General features: G+C 36.9%; 1 protein-coding gene across 1 annotated transcript in view; it reads left to right on the top strand.

Moving 5' to 3' along the window:
- Positions 1–18,948, top strand: part of LOC124152101 (homeobox protein Hox-B1-like) — a 37,369-nt gene that overhangs the window by 14,418 nt on the left and 4,003 nt on the right. The window lies entirely within an intron of this gene.

Genomic DNA, 18,948 nt, shown 5'->3' with positions numbered 1-18,948 from the left:
TCAACGCAATGAATAATACTGTTGTGTTTCTTTTTTATTCCTTTTTAACGAAAACGCGAAACTGGATTCACGTTTCCCTTGTTCGTCTTCATGTAGCTAATAGTATTGACTGCGAATGTATGGTGGGGAAAAGGATAGTGAAATAGTCAGATCAGTTGAACGTACGTGACTCCGGACCGTTGTCACTAGTTTTCCCCAACTCGACTTTTTGTCTCCGTGATTGATAATGCTTTTCAATTTGCAGACAAATAATTCTTCACCAACCTAAGCTAGCTACATAATGGAGTTATTACAGTTTTTTACCAGTGAAAAAAATGAACTTTTTAAGCACAAAAAAACGTTAGTAGAGCCATTGTTTAATCATTTGAAGTTTCGAGTCTAGACTATTGTACACGTATCCGATTCACAAATCAAACTGTGATGGTTAGTTTGCTTATTGCTTCTAAGGGATATAAATGTGTGTCTTTATTGCCGTTTTAAATGACGGCAAACAGTTTTTTTGGTTTTATTTTCATTACGGTGATTGGTCAGTTAATGTTGTTTTCCCAGTCGATTTGAAATTATGTGACCACAACAAGTAAGTTTTGGAGAAATTACGTGTGAAGGTGTTTAGATCATGCCTTGGAAATTACCCAATATCTCTATCACAAAGAGTGAAATAGGTTAAGGGAAAGGTCTATTTCAACGCTGTTGTTTGGCCACTAGACGAAGAGGAATGTGTAATTTGACACAGAATGGGATTGCATATTAGATCAGATTTCATTTTAAGTTTATGTATTTTTTTAAATGTATACTAGTATACATGTATGTATTAGAATATACACGACGAGACTCATGCTATGTATGTTGATGAAACATGAAAAACGATAATGCATAATTCATATGTTACGAAATAGCATATATGTGTATGTTGTTTCGTTGAATTATTAATAAAGTTTCTCGGCCTAACATCCGTCTGACTTGTGAAGTATTTAACTAATTCGCATCGTGGGCATAATTCAGACCTATTTTCGAGAGAAAACGTAAAGATCGCGGTGTACACTATCTGCATTATTACATATCATCTAAAAAGTCATTTTGAAAAAATCTTTCTGCTTTGAAAAGTGACACTTTCGCACAACCGGAAATAGTTTAGATCGGGAAAAGTTTTAGGCCTGTTTTTCTGCGAGTGTTTTGGTATGGGTAACGACACCAAGCATAGCTGTCGGACAGTAAATCCACGTTTTGTTTGTAGAGTGTAAGAAATATGCGCAACACGACTGATCTCGACGCAATGTTCCTCAGTTTCAATTAACATCGGAGCTAATGTGAAAAATATACTACGACATATTCGTTGCAGTTGAAGGCCTACGATGGAAGCCAAAATACCGACCTCTCAGGAAAGAATTCAAAAGTGATAGAAAAAATCTGCCCAGATGCAAAAAATGTTAATTGCGAAAGAAAGTGTCAGTTTTTGAAACTGATTTATTTGATGTTTTTCATTTCCAATTTCCGTCTGATCTCCTCGCATGATCCTTGGACGAAATGCGTTCATCCGTGACCCGAAAAATTCGCCCTTTTGAAGAAACTGTACATTAGTTGGTATTTCCGCGTTTTCTCTGTTTGTTTAAATCTTGAAACAAATAGACATGCAGGAGTTTACTGAGATGGTCGGTCTTAAACTCCCATCGATCATTGCTTGTACAAGCATAAAACCGATAAGCGTGATTAATTCACGTAATGTCCCTTCATGACCCGCTGGGTTATCGTCTATCGTATTGTTTTTTGTAAAACTGGTAATAAATATAACAAACGAAAAATATGTTAATACTAATATGAAACAGAAGGAATGGACACTAATAATGTTCAAAATAGTCATGCTTTCGTATATTCATAAACATAATGTACTTTTATGCTATTTCAAGTAATCTGTTAATTCATTATTAATTACAGTAAACTACGGTTATAACGAACACGCTTATAACGAACTGACGGATATAACGAACTAACTTTTAAGTCCCGACTATTTGCTGTAGTTATGCTGTATATATGCTTATAACGAACTCCGGTTATAACGAACTAAAAATAGTAGTCCCTTTGAGTTCGTTATAACCGTAGTTTACTGTATGTTCTTAATCATTAACTAAATGCATGCTCTTTATCTTTTACTAGGAAACGCATAAGAAAGATTGGGAACTGTCGCTAGTTTCTTTGCTTGTTAAATTGTGTAGGTTGTAGTTCTTCCTTGTAAGCAATAGGGCCAATGGAACACGGTATTACGATGTCGTTCATATCGAAAAGAACGTATTTCACAAAAATCGCAATAATGTTCTATAACCGTAGAAAACACGTGTTCTATTTGTGCTCTAAATATCCAGTGTTGAGTTGTTTTGATTCCTTATTTTTATTTTCTTCAATTTCGTCTAAAATGCAGCATTCTCTAATGATGTTTTAACTCGCAAAGACCCCTAAAAACAGGACATCTCTCTGATGGATGATCGCAGGATCCTCATCGACGAATAGTATCCTATTTCAAGGGCTCGGAAAGACCGAGTCTGACTGATGACGGGGACGAAGATGAACGACGTTGTAAAATTAGAAACACGCAGGCATTAGAATAGCTTCTCCCTTCCAATGGTGCCGTTAGACCAAGATACCGCTCATCAAGAACAGCTTAGTCTTGTACCGAGATGTTCATTTCACACTGATACCAATTGCTGCATTGTCTGGCATCATTAAAAGGAAGAAAACCGCGTGTACATTTCATGTCTTTGCCGTCTTTGCCTGTCTGGTATCACCAGCGTGATATTTACATACGTTGATTATGACCTGAGTCTTGATTTTGAATTCTTGATCTTGATTGTGACGTGGCGGTCCTTGTACTATCAGGAACACATTCTTACCCTAGTAGTATTTGTGTTTCAGTCTGACAATTTCATATATAATTCCTGGAGTACAGCTATGCAAAAACATTTAATATATGTCGTTGGTTCCTTTTGTAATACATGTGTATTGCCCCGCGGGGTATAATTGTAAGTATACTTCAAAACGTCAAAGCCAGTGAAAACCCAGTCTCAAATACAGTAAACTACGGTTATAACGAACACGCTTAAAACGAACTGACGGATATAACGAACTAACTTTTTAGTCCCGACTATTTGCTGTAGTTATGCTGTATATATGCTTATAACGAACTCCGGTTATAACGAACTAAAAATAGTAGTCCCTTTGAGTTCGTTATAGCCGTAGCTTACTGTATCTCCCGAACAGATTCCATTAGGTGTAAAAGACGAAATGGTGATGGCCATTATATGAATGGATAACTAAACATCAGTGATGACACAAGGAGTTATCGAAAAGGTTAAGCATGTCCTGCTCTACCGGTAGCGCCCGCCACTAACACCATTTGCATAAAAACGTAAGTGTTCGGTAAAAGGCAGGATATTAGTATTAGTGAGTACGTGCGTTGGGTTTAACGCCAGTTATAACAGTATTCTGTCATATCGCGGCGTGTCAGCTAAATGTGGGAGGGAAGCCCGAAGTGATGCATGTCTCAGACGTTTACCACTTCGGTGAAACCCACGAGCACGGGTATGGTGCTGACAAACCTAGAAACAAAATCGGGGCGAACCGGGATTCGAACCCACAACCATAGGTTTCTGGCGTGCCAAAGGGACGCAACTCTGCACAGCGAATCGTGGCGCCTTAGATGACTGGGCCACCCGTGCCCCCTCTTAGTATTAGGATGAGTATGTTGGTTTCTCTGTTGTCACAACTCAAAACTTACAACTTTGTAATTCTATATATGACACTTATGACTTGCATGTATGATTCAAGATCATTATACCAATCAGAAACTAATTTTACAAAATGAAAAAAAACACCTTCACATCGTTTCGAAAGTGCGTCCCTTTGTTACCTCTCTTCACACAAAAAAGAACTAAGCAAACAAGCTCATAATTTGGTCATATGCCTGTTATCAAGTTCCTTCACACACAAACTCACGCAGAAATACATCTTTCGTTAAAAAAATAGCAAACATTGACAGGCACCATCTTTCTGACGTTAGGTTGATGCTTTCAGAGACAGAAACACATATCTCATGTCAAAGATCAAAGCACATTGGTAATAAAAATATCGTTTAATACTTGCCTCTTTAACCATGCTTTTTCCCAAGAGCCCAGCCTTAAGCCCTTGAAGAGCCTTGGGCGGTCGCTGGGTACCAAGTGGTACAGTTTATGGGGAGAGCAGATTACCCTCCAGTGTCAAGGGGTTTGGTTGAAATGAGGTGTCGCGAAATTTAACGAGACTTAACAACATTAACGCGTATCCAGGTCTTGAAACAAGCGCCCACCGGGAACAGTGTGGCTAAATATTGAGGTTGATGCACATGTTTGAATGCATTTAAAGATGTAAAGTGTAGAAAATTGGTCCTTTTGGACAGAAATCAATGTGGAATGGCATCAGTTGTATTTGTTCTGCTGTAGGGTATGTAGGGAAAGCATGTGATCATCAAGTTATTTAAGGATGAAGGAATGTATTCTGTTGTCCTGCGTTTGCAGAGATGGAGATGGGTAAAATGGGATAAAATAGTTCTACATCCACTACTTACTAGTGTTTTCTTTTGTAATATTTTACCGGTTTCATCACTGTGGTTGCTGATGCAGCCTGTGTGATTTCCACAAGACGTCGACAGTTTGCTTACAGGAAGTCATCGAGCCATACCCAAGGGCTAGAAGACTTAAATTGAAAATGTCACAATGGAAATACCTTTCTACACGCGTCACCGGTGTAATAACTGCCAATTATGATTATGTATAAAAGAACACTTAAGAAAACTTAAGCCTTGTTTAGGATTAAACAGCGCTTGGGTGAGAGATCAATGACTACCTGTACCAAATATACATCCCAAGGCACCTCCATAATGCGCTTAATTCTCTAGATACAATCACCGTAGCTTGAAGCTAAAATACAGCTTTGGCAGACTCCACTCATATCCCTTTACATTGTCCTGACATGCTTACCCTTTTCGCGAACACCTGGTGTCATCACAGATTTTCAGGGATCCATTCATATACTTTTAACCACTATATTGCCTGTTCCAATGGATTCAGTGTCAGCAGATGATCCAGATTGATTATTCTCTGGCGTTGACGTCTAATATTATATTTGTAGCTTACATTACATGCATGCTCTAGTGGTTATATTCTCATACATCTAAACTGCTGGGCAAAAGAAAGTACACGCCCATGTTTGATAATAGCTAAAACTGAAACAAACAAGACACGGTTATACAATGATACATCTGGGTATCATTGCTGTGTTTTGGGCCTTAAGTTTGTATTGTGTCGAAGATTGTTTTCGGTCAAGTAACGTTTGTAATGTTTTGATAAAATCCAATTTGTGTTATACGGTTATAACGAACGCAAAGGGACCACTAATTTTAGTTCGTAATAACCGTAGTTCGTTATAAGCATATATACATCTTATAAACAACAAATAAGTTCATTATATTGGTGAGTTCGTTAAAAGCGTGTTCGTTATATACGTAGTTTACTGTACTACTTTCTTTTGCAATCCAGTTTACCTACCCATTGAGAATGATATCGGATTACAAGGTAGACGAAATGGAAGACGTGGAGATATAAGGTTACAATCCTGAGATTCGTCATATTAAATATGATATCAAGGTACCCATAGATACATAAAGGGAGCGGGACTGAAACAACAATATATACTTCACTGCATCCTTGACTACTTGAACTCTTCGTTTGTTTCCATGCCGATTGCATCATCTGTCACACAAACAAGCAGCTTTAATTGACTTAAGTCATCAAACCAATTGAAACTGGATGTTCGATATAACCGAAGTTGGCCTTTCATTTTTATATTTCTAATGTTAAGGTTCTCCCATAAAGTTCGACCTACCCGAAGTTCGACATTTTTTAACTTGATTTTTCTTTTTTTTTCTCGAATTAACGTCATGATAGTATCAAAATGAAACCATAAAGTTTGACCTGTCCGAAGTTCGAAATAATCGAAGTTGACGTTTCATTTTTTATTTCGACTTAAAACCTCACCAAAGTATCCAAATGAAGCAATACAGTTCGACCTATCCGAAGTTCGACATAATGGAAGTTGACATTTCATTCTCTATTTCGAATTAAAACGTCATCAAAGTATCCAAATGAAACCTAGAAAGTTCGACCTGACCGAAATTGGCTGTTTTGTCGTCAGACATAACTACTGTTTGTTCTAACTCTTAAGGAAAGGTCATTCCCTGTTCGCTCTCTCTCGCAGATTGCTCGGTCATGTAACGAAGGCCTTCCTCTCATGTAAGCGTCATAGCAAAACTACCTAATCCGTCTTCCCGAAACAAGCCTGGATGGGAAGGGATGCGATTGGCGGAAAGGGTAGAAAGACTTGTTAGGTGCCCGTTGGTTTAGAAGCAGTATGATCTTCAAAGTCGTGTTAACAACCTAAGAGAGAATCCTCAGATGTATTTTCACATTCGCTCGATCTTGATTAGGCATCGCTGGCTTTGAACTGCCGTGTCTATCTGCAGGTGCATGGAACAGCACATTTCAGTAATGACATGTTACCTGTCATCTTGTCAGCTGTATGAAGCCTATTTCACCCTGAAATGTACATGAGTATGTAAATAGGTCAGTCGATGTTAATGTATGTTAATGGGCATTGTAAGCGGAATGTAAATCAGTTTCAATTTGACATATACTTGATGTTCGCTGATAGCGTTTTATGTGTGTTTGGATTCGTGTTTACCTGTTTTTATCTCTATCCCATCGATGCGATAATACAAACCAACCGTCAAACTACACTTATACTTTACGCTTCAGTGGTTCGTCAACTGGGCGGTTCGTTAGTCGTAGGGTTGAGTTCGAATCCCATTTGTGTACACGTTATGGAGCTGGTTTATAACTCCCCAATACAGATTCACATTTGTTAAAATGACGTAAATTCCTATAGGCCTCGCAAGCTCAGCTGCACAGACTACAAAACACTGTACAATCGTCCACACAAGAACCGATCCATTTCTTGAAGGAAATAATAAAAACGAAGAAAAATCTGCCCCCATGATCCATATCATGTGTATAACTACACGCATCCATTTGTGTTATGACAAATAACGAAAGCAATGCGAAATCATACATCTCTCAGAGACGGCTTGCCTTTCTGTAACTGGGCGGATAAGCTGATCGACTATCGAACGCCATAAGCGGTGTTGCTAGGACCGTAGGAAAATGGGAATCGAAGTGGTTGTTATAGACATGAAGGCAGTATGGTGATTAACCCTCCTGTCAGGCAGCTATTTAATATGTTTGTGCTCTGCTACAGAACTGAATGGAACCCTTTTGGTAATCCGTCCTCATGCCGTGGCGAACGCTTCGCTACTATTGTTATATAGATCCATCACCGCTGACATTTTGGATACACTTTGCAAACAGATTTCGTTACAATTACCCACAAAACCGTCAGGTGAGATAGATGATTATTGATATAGATAGTAGAATAATATACTCGTGGTTTCACGAAGAGTATTTACTTGTTAAAACTGCGCAACACCGACCGATGACAGGTGCTTTAGCCTGTGTTATGGGAGAAGAATAGATCATGACGATCTCAAGAAGTTGTGCAAGTTTGAAATATGTGCCCTTGCGTTCAATATCTGTCTGTTATAGCATCGATAACATAGGATGGCACTCTGTAGTGATTGGCTTGTATAAAACGCATGGCGTTTATGAGAATATGTTCTTGTGGAAAACACCTTGATGATATTATTTAATGATTATTTTAATTTTATATTACGGAATTACTGTACGTGGTATTTGGTGTGAACTAAGGGGAAGTAATCAAACATCACATATTTGACAATTTGATATTTAGACAGATCTGTGAATGATCGTACAAATTTATCAGATTTGGGAGCAAACGATTCTGTGAGGCTTTTTCACTTTTCTGTGAAATTAGGTCATGTCATATATATTCAGAAATGACTACGTTTGACAGTCTGACATTTATTCTTTCGTTACGTTTATTTACAGGTAAAGGGTATTGGCCTGTTTGGTCATATAAAGAATATTGGGCATTGTGGTCAGTTAATATTAATTCATCGTTATCTCGCTTCCATATTCAAAACTATTTGGTAAATACTAGTACTTAAGTGGCAAAGATCAACTTTCACACCCTTTCATAATCGTAATACACCGTCCTTTGCAGGGGCGGTCGGGTAGCCTAGTGGTTTAAGCGTGTGCTCGTCGCGCCGAAGACCCGGGTTCGATTTCCGACATGGGTACAATGTGTGAAGCCCATTTCTGGTGTCCCCCGCCGTGATATTGGTGGAATATTGCTAAAAGCGGCGTAAAACCATATTCACTCACACAGTCCTTTGTGAAAGGAGTTATTACGTGAGGTGTGTCCATGGGGGTAATGTACATCCAATGCATATATTACCAAGCTCATGGGTTATTAGAATTCCGCTCAAACCGTGTGATGGACAGTGTTAAGTTACATGGAGATGTACATATCATGCGATATATGCTTGAATGCGATGGTATAACTGTTTATACCGGGAGTCACCACTATAAGTGATTCATAAACACATGCTCATGATATAGTCGGAATCGTACAATCGACTCTATTTTGGGCAGAGATTTCTTATGAATATGGAAAGGGTTTTGTCGTTTTTATTTTCTTGTCTCAGAAAGGTAAGCATTTCCTCCCAGAGCTGTCCACGTCAAGACGCATTGTTAGCTCGTTTGTCACGAATTGTCTGTACACAAAACGTCAGACAAAGGTAAGGTGTACATTCTTGTTTGATAATGGTTAAGAAATGAAACAAACAAGAAATAATGGAGATGTATTTGATACTGTAGTCGTGGTTATGTTTTGGCCCTTAAGTTTACGCTGTTTTCAGCCAAGTAATGTTTTGATAACGTTTATAATTTTTGGTCAAATCCCATTTTCAAGGGTATACTTTTTTGGCCCGGCAGTGCAGATATTCTTCTGTCACTGACATTTAGAGTGAGTGAGTTTGGTTAATGGTACTTTGAATAGCGTTCATATACATCACGATATACCTGTTTGATGTGGGAGGAAAGCCCGAAACTGTCTCAGCAAAACGTACAGACTTGCTTAAACAGAACGTACTCTTTTCATTACCATCTTCTCAAACACATGTATAAGGAATTAGGTTCCAAAGTGATGTTCGTGTATGTTTCAAACCGACGTCAAGCTCAATACCCCACTCATGTATCGTATTTCTATTCAGTTCCAGTCAGGTTTTAATAGATATTGTTAAAATTGAATATTGGCTTTAGTGTCTTGCTGTTTAACAGTCGACATTGATACAAATAAGCGACTAACTTCCAATATACATAATATTTCATTTTCACAATGACCAGCGAGCATATGTCTCCGAAGTCCCCCAAGATTTTAATGGTAATTGCTACAAACGTTCTTTTACACCTCTTATAAAACGAACTTCCGTACAAACGAAGAGGAAGCTCCAGTTTTTATAACATTTCCTGCTATCTTTTCTCAAAATATTGATGTTTATTCTCCATGGAAATCAACCAAATCCAGTCCCTTATTTTGCTGCAATGATAGCTCCACTTTCCACGACTCTCATCCGAGCGTAGCGAGCACGCCCGAGCTTTCCTGAATGAGCTGACGGCTACCCGTTAAGTGCGATACTCCATCATTTATCATCCTCCCCACACGTGCGCGCTGGTCACACACAAACCCAGTATAACAGATTAGCACAAGCCAAGTCTGTAACTGAAGCACATTCATCATCCGTGAACACTGGAAATAATTATTGAAGTGTCAGTGAGAAAATAAAACGGAGTCTTGCTTGTTTTCTCGGCAGACAAAGAAATAGCGAGATGTTTAAATGATGCAGCCTCGAGTGTCCCTCTCATGGTGGATCTTGACCACAACTGTATTTAAAACTATATATATTACATCGTGTCTGAGGCTGGAATATGGCTTCAGGCTGCATTAAATTGGTTAAAAAATAAACAAAGCGTTTTGGGAGTTGACTAATTTGAAATCGAGCGCTTTGGCTGTCGATATTACTGTTTTCGGAAATACGATCATTTCTTTTTTGTCAGTTGATGATGTATTCTGATTTTTGGTCATGTTCATGAATTATTAGAGCGTATTATTTTTAAGTAGGAGAGACTGTGTTGAATATGTGCATGTGTAGATTTCAAGATGAAATGTATGCGTGTAAATAACACTAAACACAGTCACGGGTACTGACGCTTACAACCCCATACGCACTCATAGCCATGTTAATATCATTGAGGGTAAAAGGGACATTCGGTTTACCCTGTCAAGCAGCGAAACGTGTGAAATTGTTGCATAATGATATTCATTACCTAACACAGTGTAATTAAACAATGTGCCAGGCCGCTGACAGGCAATCAGTGAGTGGCAATTGCAAGTTGAGTGGATTCCTCCCCCCACCCTCCCCCCATCGGGGGATATATAAAACGCCGTGAAAACACCACGCACAATAGGCTTTCTTACCTCGTCAAATCCCGTCACATACACAATGGTGAGTTAGCGAATGCATGGGGACCGTACATCGATCATTCTCAACATTTATAGCGTTTGTTTTTCACACTGCGAGCGATAACATGTGCTTAATATGGGGCCACGTGCGGGTGACTGAGAGGGGGGAAAGCGCGAGGGTTACGTACACCATATTGTAACGCCGTCTACTGACGCTGGCTTCCATATTGCCACGTTGACTATGGGTGGGGTATTGCGATTTCAAATAACCTGCTGACAGGGACGCGTCCCTCTTTTCTTGTTCCGCGTTGAGGCGGGTGCCGTGATGGCCCGAGTCAGTTACTAACGATATTCATTTACGAGTTGTTCAATTTTGACGTCAGATGGCGTTCATTGTATTGAGTACGCATGCGCTGTTTCCCTGTAATCGATGCACACGTCGGCTTGGTTCACTCAGATGATCGTGAGAAAGAAATTACAGATGTATTTCGTCAGTAGGACAAGAGATGATGATGCTGATGATGCTGATGATGCTGATGCTGATGATGATGATGATGATGACATTGTAGGTGTTCTAAGTACAGAAGTATTTGAACTCTTCCCAAGTGCGACCTTATAGCGTAATATCTATTCAGAACATAGTATGTATTCTTACACCAATAATGAACATCATCAGTAATAATAGTAACTGAAAATGATGTTAATGGTAATTGTGATTTTCAAATCAAGATTTGCATTCACATAATGGTAATATTGGCAAACAATTCTGATAACGGAATCAATTGTGTAAATATTTATGCAATGACATGAAATGATAGTGTTCATGATAACAATGGTAACCGTAATCATAATGACTATGATAAAAATATGTTTAAATGGTGAAACTAGTAACAAAGATGATGATGATGATGATGACGACAAACATGATGATGATGATGATGATATAATAACCACCAAAACCCAATTTGTTTCATTTCTTATTTTAATCTGTATATAATAACAATAATAACAACAACAATAATAATACTCTCTTGACCTACTGCCCCCGCCGGGATTTTGATCGAATATTGCTATAAGCGGCGTAAAACAATACGCGCTTATTAATTAACCAATTTCATTTGTTTAACCGGCAAGTAAAGACGTCACTATGTCCCACGACGTCATATGTGCCCAACATATGTGTGCGCCTTGCACGCAGATCTGGACACATGGTCCAAAATACGAAGAACCTCATCAATTGACTAATAACATTGAGAGATGACAGGCGTCTGGGGAGGGAACATTTTTCTCCGCTGCTTCATTTGCATGTAATCTTTTAAATGGGGGATCTTATGTTGCCCTGGAGATTTACTCTACGTGTCTAATATATATTGATCATGTGTTGCTAGTATAGCGCAGGTGTCAGTTTCACAAAGTCTTTGATCCCGACCGCCATCATTGCTGGTGGAAGGATGGTCAATTTCACGTTGCTTGGTGTCAATTTATATATAACATAAAGAACACGAACACATTTGCATTTTACTTAAGCACGTATATGAAAACGTACTTAATGAGCATAATCGATTTCATGTCGGTATTTGTATGAGGTTTTAATTTTTTGAACATGCATGGAAATTTAATTTGGGAAAGACAGCTTTTGATATTAGCAATCGTATCTTTTACAAACATCAAAGAAATGATATAAATATGTTATGACTTTTTTATCTCTCAAAAATTATTCATTTAAACGAGTAAAAACAAAAATTAACTTATGTTGCAGTGAAACAGTAAAGAAACGTTAAAAAGGAAAGGCTTAATTATCAGTTTAAATTGAGACCGTATTTAAAACACGTAAATACATGTGGTAGTTAAATGGTATATTTTTAACATCATTCCGCACTGCAAGGGAGGGTATATTACGGTGAAATATATCAAGTCATCAGACCACACCGATGACTAATACCTTCAGCAGACGCGTCGTAAAATGTCGAACATGAGTAAAGCGATAAAACATAGGAATTCGTGACGAACTATAGTCAGGTCGTGTCTTTGATCTTCTCTTCTTGCTCGAAGAGATCAAATAATCCCTAAATCTTCTTCTTTTCAATGCAAGGTCATAAATAATTTCCAAATTCGCATTATCGCAGATTTAGAAGCCTGTGGCGAGTATAATAAATGCTACATAAAACCGTAAGACGCTGTAGTGTCAACAAGTACCGCACATCACACCCTCCGGAACCGAAGGACCGGAAGTGAGTCGTACGACGCCCATGTCGTTAATCGAACATACTTTACGACATCGATCGTCACATGACCTGAGCAAAATGACTCAACATGTTACATTCATGACGACTACTGTCAAATGTGATGGGAAAAGATTTACCTTATGACATGAGGATTAACTGCTGTAAATCATATTGTTTTATAGAAAGAGGCCATCGTTTGGCCTGTCTTTGTGAAATATACGCTGAGTGTATATCGCGTATGAACTGCAAACGAAGCGAGTGTATGTAATGTGTTTAAATCTTTCCAGTTAAAAGCCCCTTGGAGAATGTGTTTATCTATCGCGCACTTTGTTTGAGTTGTGTTTGTTATTTAGCATGGATATGGTTAGTCATGATCACCTCAATTAATTTTTATTGAACAAAAATTATACTTAATTGCTGAAAATAACAGAAAATATAATTAAAAACGTGAAACCCCTTACCATTATCAAAAGATACCCTTTGAGTCCATTCTGACTTCATCACAAGCATGTGGTGTTGAATCACTATCAAATAGTGATGACACCAGGTGTTCACGAAAAGGTGAGCATATGAGCCCCTTCGGTGGTATCCGTCACAAACACACGCAAAGGCAAGTCAAGTGTCAATCTGCACCTTATTTTCTAACAAAGACTTTTCACTTATCAAAATTACCTTAGCATTCGGATTCTAGACCCCAACAGCTATATAGACATCTTTTTTCGTCCAAACATGTCTTTATGTTCATTCAAACAAAATTAAATGTTTAAGACACAAGAAACATAATAACATATGTCAACAAGTTAATAAAACGACTTTACTAATTGCAGATGACTCAAAAGAAAGTTTACACCCATGTTTAATGGTATCAAAGATGAAGATATGTTATTTGAGTGTGATGTACTTGATACGACTATCATTGTTAACTAAAGTTTGAAATGTTTCGGCGACTGTTTTCAGACACATAACGTTTTGATAAATGTATGGTCGTTATTTCTTTTGCGCGACAGTTTATATCAAAATATATGTTGGGTTTCACAGTATATGTTTGGCTATAAAAATGACATGGTACATAGTGTCATGGTTCAAAACAGTGAAATAATTCATATATTGTCAGCTTCAGGCAACGCGCATGCATCTTCGCTTTACGTCGTTTGATGATATATTAAAATACACAAGCCATTATGAAAACTACTGTTTGGAACCTATATCTGCCTCGAGGCTATAATATGAAACTAATACCCTCAATCAGAAATTCGAACACATATAAATCACTTCTTTTTTATAAATTCATAACCTTTTTAGAAGGAATACGTTGCACTAATATTGGAGTTCAGATTATCAATAGGTTCGAAGAACTAACTGATTATATCAAATGTAAGTTATACGTAAAATTATCATTCTAAAATGCAACTGATGTGTCGGCACTATATGCATGAACTAACCTCGATGTATGATAATAAGCGTTTACAGCATTCAAAGGATAATGTATAAATATTTCGTCATCATATTGTTTGTTTAAGTAACTCTTATTTAACATGAATCACACTGTATATCAAACCGTCTTTGTTTGCTAACAAATAATATTAGTTTTCAAAGTAAGCATGTTCAGATAGCAAAGTGGTTTATTAACATGTGTGGATATGCATTAATATCAGTATTCACTTCGATTGTAACTATTTAGTGGAGAGATATGACATATCAGTCAGAACATTAAAAAATGTCAATCGCCTTAAACATTTTTTTATGATATTGGTGAATTTTGACAGGGATGAATCGAAAAGTATAATCTCTTCCCACACTAATGAAATCGGTATGAGGTAGATATGCCAAGAATTCGTAACGTGCAATTGATGATATGCTAGTTATGTCAACAATTTAACATTTACATTCCATATGCCAAATGTAACTGACCAATATATCTATCAACCATGATGAATCAATTTGCGGCCAAATATTTGGTTTGATTGCACCAATACATCAAAAAATAATTTCATGCAACCTCACTAATTAAGCTTATGATCATTATTGATTGATCAGTGGATCGATGATAGATGATATACTTTGAACGTACTCGTACATATCTTGATGTTTCTATTGACCTTTGACGTATACGCCAATACTTAGGTTCTTTGACACATGCAAAACATCAAATAAATTTTTTCGATTTTTTTGATAAATTTGAAGACAGTTTTAAAAGTGATTCAAATATTCTGCATACTTTTGTTTACGTGATGTCTTGGTTTGTTAAGCCTATTTGGGAATATAGGTACACAATAGAAATGAACAAAACTGTTAAATCTTGAGATTGAAACTTGTCACCAGATGTTCGGATGTTACATTGCTCTTGAATATTTATCTTCAATCATATTTGAATACGATCGATTACGTGAATTTAAATTTTGATTAATTTGAAAGTGAAATTATATTCATATCAATATAATATTCAGATGGGTTTATATTCGTGTCGTGGATTAAGCTGGTTGAATGATTGAGATATTCCATGGCAATGCTAGTACCTCTTGAAGCGCGTGTGGTTAATTTTACGTCTGGCCTGACCAAAACGTAACGGAGTTTAAAAATTCACTTTGACTCAATAGCATTGAGTTGATGACATGTGAAAAGCACGAGTCTGTTTTCAGCTGATAACACTGTCAGTAGATTAATCCTATTTTCTAATTACATTCTGACGAGAATATCGTACCCTGGAAGGCAGAAGAGCAAAATTGCTCGCTTCATTAGCCTTTAAGGTTTTTTGTCGCCTTGTCATTTCATTTCATTATTCTCGTGGAGGTAAATGCAATTCTATCCGACTTGGTCATTCTGCACGTGCATGACAGAGTCATGTCAGTTTCAGCACGAGCGGCACCTGTTCGCGCGCGATTGAAATCAAACCTTGTACATTTCTATTACGCTGCATGGGTCTCAATGGCTTTTGGCATAGTCCCCGCCAAAACCTAATTGTCCATTGCAAAGATACAATTATAGATCGGCCATCGCTTTTACGCCGATCGTGTAATTGATATGTTTTGATAGCAACAACGGTTGGTCTTGGAACAGTTGCAATCGGCGTCGGAAGACAAATGTTCCACGTTCACTAACTGCATGTGTTTACCGTGCTTGTGGTGAATTAACATCTACAGCTCGCGATTTAACTCGCGCACATGATGAATGATACTGGTTTAAAGTGAATTGATCAATTAAATGATAGCCCTTCCCTTTCGTAGCCTGACAGCTTAACTCGGTGTACAAAATGTTCATTTGCACTCGTTAGAATTCTAATGTCACCCGAATGAAGACAGGAAAACTGCATTAAAAAGACGAAATAAATGTTTCATTTTTCGAAATGAAAATCTGCAGGATTATACTGTTACAAAACCATTTGATCTCATGGAAAGAAGATTATTTAATTCAAACGACTGAATATGCATCGAATTCTATTTGTGAAAGTTGCATGATAGTCGTGATGAGATTTCAGAGAAAATATACGTATTTAATACATTGTGATTTGGATATTAACTAAAAGATTATGCACTATGGAATATATGATACTTTTGGTAATTTTATTAACCAAAACCTATTAAAACAATCGCTTATGAATTTATATGGACAATAGACTTGCTATATTTTCAATTAGAAAACGCATTAATAAGTAACCTTCATAAATTTCCAATCATCACTGATTTACAATTTGTTTCATATGTAAACAATTCATTAATTAATATTTAAAAGAATATCTTTGTTGAGTTAGAATATGTTTATAATATATCTTAATATTGCACTTATGTTCATTCCACCGAAAAGACAATTGACAAGAAATATTTCAGTGTCTAATATTCGTATTGCTATCGCCTTTAGTGAAACTCAAATAGCGTTAATATGTACGAATATTAGGCTATTGTTAGCGAAATACCGTACTTTTGTGGCTTAAATTTCTTTGGCACTTGGGTTTGTTTATTAAGCTGGTCAATCCATCATGCTGAGCCTGCGTTGCTATTTAATTAATAGTTAGCTATCCTGTTTACTTTGAAAGCTCGTGTAACATTAATCTACGTAGGCGATTAATTTCATTTTGAATGACATCGCTGCACTTTAGTTTAACTTTGCATGGACAGAAGCTGTGTAATTCTGGGACATTACATATGATATTGCTATTTTAGATACTATATCACATTCCTTTATATTTTATGATTATGGTTTTCAATATTGTCTTTGATATAGGAATCAATGACAATGTTTGTATAATATTATAATTTTCGCGATATCGAATCTTAACTAAATATGATTCCATAAATGTGCATATTGGGCGTTATATAAAACACGCGTCGTTCGAGTCATCTTTCCTGAATTTTCCATTTATTTTTTTTCTTTGAATTCGTATCACATTGAGTTTTGAATATTGTTATACAAACCATCCATTATTTCTGTTAAACCACAATAGACACTGTATTAGATTACGCATGCAGCCTTAAACAGATTTTACTATCAGATTTACTCTCAAATTAACGTGTACAATTTGGCACGCGTTTCAATCAAATTGTATAAAAATGCAAAACGGGCGTTTTATCATGACATCGTAATAGCCACAAGAAGCATAATGTTTACAAACAGGGCTGCGTCATTGAAATAAAATTGTCTGATCGAGACGTTAAGAATGACAAATAAGCGCCTTCGCAGGATAAATCTTTGAGTGTAAAGAAAATTACTCAAGTTCCTCGCCTACATAAATTACTATAATTTTAAAACAAATAAAACTGACATCTGATTCTATATTGTATGCGAGTATTACCTTATGATTTTAAAACAAAATATATATGATAGATTCTGTAATTGAGAAGTTAAAAAATCTCAAAGTCTGAATCTACAAAACATTCTTATGTTGATGTCAAAACGGTATTTGACTATTGATACTAATGTGTACATTCTGTGAATGCGTACAAGTGTACAAGTTTATTGAATACTAACTGTTAGTCAAAACCGTTAATGTATTACGCAAGAACGTTTTATTAGGAGCCGCTGTTGACGATGAAGATACAGCTGTGTTTGCAGGCCGTATTAACTCTTAGTTCACACTTTAGTTCAATTTATTTCATACAAAATGATCCATGTAATGGTTTGGTGTTGTCAAACACTTCAGTTCAAAGAATCAAGGAATAGGAACAATATTTACAGTCACGCCGATACCCTGGTATAACACTAGAGAGGGCTAAATGTGTGTCCAAGCCTAGATTCCGTTCCACGATTTTCATTGCTATGTTAACTACCCTGAAGTGAGACTCCGTGGTTAGGTTAGGCCTTTTGCATGTCATATACACTAATATATCTTAATATAGCTATTTATTTCATTTCATTACAAATAGCGCTTGTAATGCGCCAATGGTCATGTTGGTCTAACGCTTGGAAAATAGATTCAAATTCATTTTAGTCTCATTTCAATGTGATCAAACACATTTCAATAACTTTTTGTGTTTTGCAATCAGAAACCTTTTTAATATATATTACATGGCGTGTGATGACAACGCTTGTTTCATTGAGAGATGTTTTAATTCGTTAGTTTTCATATATTAATTTATGTCTTAACGACTCATTTTATTTTGGAATTATTTGTATATTTGACCAAAGATAATTGTAATCTCGGAAAGAAAAGGGTGTGAACATATTATGTTCGGTAGACTTTGAAATGAACATGTGTATATCTGACATCGACAACGGCGCATGCGTCAGAGCTTAGTAAGGGAACTCTACGCGTGACAGATATTGACAAGGCATCATTGAAACTGACTTGCGAACTCATCCATTACGGTATAACAAAGAGATGTCACATTTGTAACAGTTTCTCAGCCTGTTATGTGTGCCTTCATTAACAGAGCACTAAGACGTAATTGACAGCCGTGAAGGAATCTTGTCTATTGCAAATTCTCTCATTTCAATTTCGTAATTAACAACCTGTTTCCTTTAGATCCACCACCGCTGTCTGTGACGAGGCGGAAATTTACAGGGCGATAATGACAATAAGATGTACATTTTGAAATATATCACAGCACCCAGGCCGTAGACGTGGTGTCGTTTTCACAAGACCAGGCGTTAAAGTGATATAAATATCGCCTAGGCTCTCCTCTCTAGGAAGTCCAAATTGATGAATGAGTAATTAGGAAATTAGCGCTCATTTAGTGTGCCATTATTCAATTAATAACTCATCATAGAAGTG

Source organism: Haliotis rufescens, unplaced genomic scaffold (genome assembly GCF_023055435.1).
Source record: "Haliotis rufescens isolate VD_foot unplaced genomic scaffold, xgHalRufe1.0.p SCAF_4, whole genome shotgun sequence".
Classification (NCBI taxonomy): Eukaryota; Metazoa; Mollusca; class Gastropoda; order Lepetellida; family Haliotidae; genus Haliotis; species Haliotis rufescens.
This window is presented reverse-complemented; position numbering and strand designations above follow the sequence as displayed.